Source organism: Ambystoma mexicanum, chromosome 4q (assembly GCF_040938575.1).
Source record: "Ambystoma mexicanum isolate Mex_15411 chromosome 4q, UKY_AmexF1_1, whole genome shotgun sequence".
NCBI lineage: Eukaryota > Metazoa > Chordata > Amphibia > Caudata > Ambystomatidae > Ambystoma > Ambystoma mexicanum.
Genome location: NC_090928.1, coordinates 369,362,567 through 369,368,566, shown reverse-complemented (window position 1 = coordinate 369,368,566; position 6,000 = coordinate 369,362,567). Strand labels below are relative to the sequence as shown.

The 6,000-nt window shown below is 53.6% G+C and overlaps 1 protein-coding gene across 4 annotated transcripts in view; it reads left to right on the top strand.

Moving 5' to 3' along the window:
- The first annotated feature begins 2,070 nt into the window (after window positions 1-2,070).
- The window catches only part of CYP1B1 (cytochrome P450 family 1 subfamily B member 1), a 48,394-nt gene continuing 44,464 nt past the window's right edge, over window positions 2,071-6,000 (top strand). Inside the window, exon 1 of one of the 4 annotated variants that reach the window (XM_069607940.1) lies at window positions 2,071-2,954. The gene's annotated coding sequence lies outside the window, so the exon portion shown is untranslated. The other 3 variants (XM_069607943.1, XM_069607941.1, XM_069607942.1) reach the window with 3 other exon arrangements.

The following is a 6,000-nucleotide window of genomic DNA, read 5'->3' as shown; positions in this document are numbered from 1 at the left end:
GCCATTCATGATGTTTCTTCTTCTCACACTACTCTTACACAAGGTGTCCCACAGGGCTCTTCTCTATCACCTACACTTTTTAATATCTATATTCTCCCTCTTCTCCTTATGCTTGATGACCTAGGTGTCCTGCATATCAACTACGCCGATGACACCCAGGTCATCCTTGAACTATCAGGCAGATATGCTCAAGATTCTCATGCCATCAACGCCATTTATACCATCATTCATTCTTGGATGGTTGCAAATTCAATGGCCCTTAACACAGATAAGACAGAGATTCTCATTACTGCCATAAGCCACATGCTAAAAAGTCTTTCCTCTGAATATGCCTCCTTTCTCATCTCCAATGTTTCTATTCCTGTGGCTAGGAATGTCAAAACACTTGGAGTCTTATTCACAGAAGCTTTGTATAATGGCAAAACCTCATTGGAAAAGGCTCTGTGAATTAGGCCCTTGGTGTCACACTTGACTCTGAGCTTAGCATGAGACCACATGTAGCCAAAATATGTGCTTCATGTGGCTGTATTAACAATCAGCTGGGCCACCTACGTCCCTACCCTATATGTGAAAAATATGTCCATGATAGCCTCTGCATTAATTAATTCAAGGCTGGATTATTGCAACAGCCTGTTGGCTGGTACTGCGCACTCCGTGACCGCCCTTCAGATTTGCACAAAATGGGGCAGTAAGGGCGGTGTTGGGCATCTCTAATAGGCACTCCATTACTGCATCCAGACAAAATTTGCACTGGCTGCCAGTCAGGCACTGGGTGTCTTTCAAGATCTAGACACTCACTTTCAAGTGCCCGACTCAGGCTGCACCCAGCTACCTTACTGAGCGCTTCCAGCGGTACGCCCCTACGAGATCCTTGAGATCACTTGATCAGGCTAAACTTGGCAAACCCAGGTTTCGCCTAGTTTGGTTAAACAATCTTTGCTGTTGTGGCTCCTGCCACTTGGAATCCAATTCCTTTGGATCTCAAAAGTACCACATCTCTGGTCGAGTTCAAAAAGAATGTAAAAACGTTCCTCTTCATGGCTCCTGAGTTCACGCTTCTTGTCACTGTAGCGTCGAAAATTCCTGATTTTGTTTTGTCTTGTCAGTTGTTTGTCCTTTTTGTGCCTCTTGACGCCTGCGGCTGATCTGGCGCGTTTATAAGAATTTAAATAAATAAATATATCTGGCCTGGTTCGTAGCTCACTGTGGGCACGGGGTAAAAGGGGGTATTTGTGTGACTCTGTATGAGTCTTCAATAAGGCCGTGCTAAAAAGCTTAAGGGCCAGATCCATGGAATTTTTTGCATGGTTCAAAGTGACTTCGCACTGCTGAAAAGTGACTTTGCACTGCCAGCACAAACCTTGATTAACGGTACTGTGCAAAATGTGTTTTTGCTGTGCAAAGTCATTTTTGCAATACAAAATGAAGTTTGCACTGACTTAGCTCTGCAAAAAAAAAAAATACACTTTGCACACTTCCATGGATCAGGGTTTGTGTCAGCATTGCAAAGTCGCTTTTCAGGAGTGCAAAGTCACTTTGAACTGTGCAAAAAATTCCATGAATCCGGCCCTAAGTGAACATTGTAGGGCTCCTTGATTGGTGGGAAGGAACTCCCCAGGTTAAGGGAAGCATGCAGGAAGCCTGCGTTTAGAAGTGATGGCCCCCGCCCCAGTGATCGTCAGGGCCCATTCATTCCTGTGGTGTCCCTTTCAGGCCAGAAGAAAGAGCGCCGGCTAAGCAAATAGGCCCTGCAAACGCGTGAATGACACTGGGCAAAGGAGCACCTTGAGACCCACAGAAAGAGTTATTTGCGAGGTGGGGGAGGAGGGGGTGTAGGCAAAGCAGCAAACAGGGTGCAAAGGTGCGCTGCGCTTCAACAAACGCACTCATCGCAGCTGAGCCACCTCTCTGCGACAAGTACAAACTCTAAACAAGCACGCCTCCCCTCTTTGCACGCAGAATATCACAGACACCGCAGGTTCGTGCTCAGTGCATTGCATGTTCGCACGCTAAGAAAGCCCGTCCCGCTGGATTCGCCGGGGCGCCTTATCTCGTCTTTCTGTGCTCAGTCACCGCGCCCTTCCTCCCGTATCACCCCCTGTCCCTGGAGTTGACATGTGCGTGTTTACATTGTCTCACTTCCCCCCTCAGACGCGGGGCCGGTGTCAGGTACGGCGTGCCGTGGCGAGAAGGAATGAATGACAGACACGAGATTACTGCAATTTCCACTCCCGGCATCAGCCGGAGCGCCGCGCGGTCCGCACGCAACTGGGAGGCGGCCGAGGCGCACGCACCCTCAGACCCTTCGTGCAAGTTTCAAGGTCACGGAGTCTCACGCCAGCCCTCGCGTGACATCCCATTCCAGGCTTCTGCTCGCAAGTTTTCCCCGCACGGTCGCCTCGGAGCCCGAGAAATAAGCAAGCCCGGCGCCGAGCGGGAGCAGCGCGGCTCGCAGCCAATGCACATAGCGGGGCCCGCGGTGACGAGCCTGGCGGTGATTTGTCCGGCCCGGGAGGAAGCTCCCTCGCACGCTGGCAGCAGGGGGGCGCTATATAAGGGCCGGGCACTGCTCCGCGTGCAGACTCTAGCTTTAGACCTGCGTGCTGCAAGCGGCCTTTCGGCGCTGGACTTTGGATTAGTGCGTGCGTGCTGCTCAGTCACCTGGAGCGCGGGTACCCGCAGCGGGCACGGCTAGAGAGGCTACCCCCACACTGGGCGGCGTGTGCGTGCAGCCTGGCCTGAGGACTTCGGTGCAGCTGCATCGCTACCTGCCGGATGTCCACGCTTGCCGACCACCTGCGTGGACTGGAGGGGCTCCAGATCAGCGCCTTCACGTGAACCCTCCGAGCGCCGAATCTCCAAAGGAAAGACTCTTCTAGAACACGCTCCCAGCCCCACCGCCCCACGCACACGCAGCCGAGGAAGCAGCGCGTTCCCAGCGCTTTATTCAACAGGTCAGTCTCGCCTTTATCATGTAAACCCACTGCCCGGATAGCGGGCAACACGCCCCCACATTCACCAACAAGGAGTAGGACGCTGCCCTGCACATGAGGAGCTTTCTATAGCTTCTACGCGCTATATGCTCCTTGGTCCTTGCTGTTTAATCAGTCTGGTACGTAAATCACTAGTTTATTATTTTGGAATACACGAATGAACAACATTCTTAACCGCCCAGCTGTGGAGCTTGGAGGCGCGATCACGGTGGTAGTTTCGATGTAGCGCGTTGTGCACACCCGCGCGCTTTCTGGGTCAGCCGCCCCTCGAGTGCGCATTTGCTGACTTTTGTGTATGTTAGTATTTTTTTGTATTTATTTCATGCGCGTGGATATTAGAGTATACCAATAAGCAGTGTCTTTTATGTTAAACACACACATCTTCCTTTCGAGTCGTCTTCTCGCAAGACCAAGCACCTGGATGTTCAAAGCGTTTTTCAAGAAATGCGCCAATTCTAAAAGCCTTCTGCGAACCAGGCCCCAAGTAAGACACCGTGATACTGGAGCCCCGCGAATTCCAGAGCCATTATTTCTGCTGTCCGGACAGTGTTGTTTAAAACCGTCACATGCTGGGAGAATCGCTAACCTCAGAGACAGTGGGGGAGGGGCACATTTATTTGTGTGGGGGCCGTCCAACTTCTTTGCACATTCTAATGAGACTATTCTAGTGCAGCTTTAATGTTACAAGCACTTAACTCTCTCCTTTAAGTCCGAAAGCACCTGCTACAGGACTGCTGCGAGAATGAGCAGTCTCGTTTCCCCTCTGTACCCTTCCAATCGCTTTACGTTAGTACTTGCAACAGCGAATCCCAGGTGCCGATTAACATCCGTGTCCAGTTCTGTCCGGCCAGGTGGAGCCAACATAGCCCAACATGGGGGGAGGGGGGGGCTGAAGCCCGGGCTGCGTCGCTGCTAGTTATCCTCGCGGTTAGAGATCACACAAAGTGCCTGATTTACAAACATGTTTTCCCGTGTTGAAACATTTTTGTAAGCAGTATTTGCTGTGTTCTTAGTCATGTTAAGAAGCTCCATAGTGCGCCAAGCCACCGCCACATAGCATAGCTTCCCCACCTGCACCCCCGGCTCTCCTGCATTGCAGGTCCCTTTTGGGGCGAAGGAACACGACATTGGCATTTTTGCCAGAATATAAAAGATTTCTGGAGTGATTTTTAGGTACTTTTTCGCTCACCCTCGTGGTGCGCTGTGTGGTCACGCTTCCAGGCTGAAGAGCGCGCTGTTGCTTTGCACGGTGGGTTCGTGCACTGATTGCTGGAGCGGTAAGAGGCAGCGGTTTATCGTCATGAAGGGAAGTACCGACGTGAGTGCTCCTCCCGCCAGAGCCCCGAACCACCCACAGCGGGGTAGCCAGGGCACTGGGGATATCTTGGGACCACGCAAGGAGATTCTCCTGGAAGCATACAGTCGCGGAGATGGCGAAGCACGAGGTGAAGCGCTGTGGTAGACGGTGCATGCAGGAATTTAGCGACTGCGGGGTGCAGCACTGTGCCCCATTTGACACTCATATACAGCAACCGGTCCAGTCAGAGAGAGTGTGTGTGTCCGTGTGTGTGCGCGCAGCGCTTCCAGACTGTCGCGTGTGGAATTTCCAGTTATATGGTGCGCAATCTGTGCGGTGGGGGGCGGGGGGAGGGGGGGGCTCGGCAGTGAACCCCCACATTTTTCCATTCACCCCGCATTGAGATCCGCGCACAGAGCGAGCCTTCGCTGGGAGCGGACATCTCACGCTCACTGGCCCGTTCTCGCGGGAAGCTTGGTGATCTATGTCGCCATCGCCGGGAGTGCATTATACGGTATGTTATGCTTGGGGGTGGAGGGGCGGACGTGACTTACGCTTGAAAGCTATGTATTTCCTGATCTCTGGCCAAAAGAGCCAGCCCTGTTCTGCACAGGCAGGTATAGGGAGGGCGAGGGCCACAGGTGGAGTGGGATTGCGGCATCCAGGGAAGGAAGGCGTGCGTTAACTTAACTGGGAGCACGCGCCCCTGCATAGCCCCACACAGGGGCACAGGCATCCTGGTGAACGCGTATAGACAGCGCGTTGCTCTGGGTTGAGATGGGGGTCAGGCATCAAGCTAGAGGGGCAGAGATACACGTGAGATGTGGGGGCTGCTCCCAGGTACGTCGTTACAGAGTGGGGCATCGGGCTTCCCCATAGCAGGCTCGGACTGGCCCATGTAATGCACCAACCAAAAACGCGAAATGCCAGTGTGGGCCCGTTTTTGGGTCCAAGTGGGACACTTTGTTGGCCCTTGTCGGCCAGTTTGATAAGTTGCTTCACCGTGCGGCCAATGTTACTGAATATTCTTTCACATGCACAATGTGCATCACATTTGATCAAAAACCTCCCCTATGGGTACTGCTCTGTCTGTCACAAAAGGAATGTGTTGCCATTGGCAACTGTGGGACACTTTTTCATTGGTGCCTGCCTGTGACAACTGTATGCCCCGGGGAGCGTGGCCAATCCAAGGTGCCCTCGGGGAGTTGTTTGAGATCGACTGGGAGAGAGGGAGGGCAGCCAGGTAAGCTCCTCGGGACTCGGAAACCGTCAGACATCGACAGACATCATCACATTGCTGCCATCGAGGGAACGAGATCAGCGAGCGAGGGGCAGCGCGAGAGAGGTCACGCAGAGTTAACCCAACAGCAACGACGCCCTGCGGACCCGGGTATCAGGGGAACCGGGCACACGCAGGGGGCGCGGGGAAACGCCAGGGAGAGAGGGGCGGGTGAGAGTGTATGCAGTTAAGCCCACAGAAATGACGCCCTGAGACCCCGGGTATCAGGGAACCACCCGCGCGCAGGGGTTGCGGGGAGAAGCCAGGGAGAGAGGGGTCTGAGTGCATGCAGAGTTAACCCCACAGGAACGACCTGCCCTCACCCAGGGAATACCCTGAGACCTCGGGTATCAGGGTAACCTGGCGCGTGTGGGGAGAAGCCAGGGAGAGAGGGGTCTGAGTGCATGCAGAGTTAACCCCACGGGAACGAC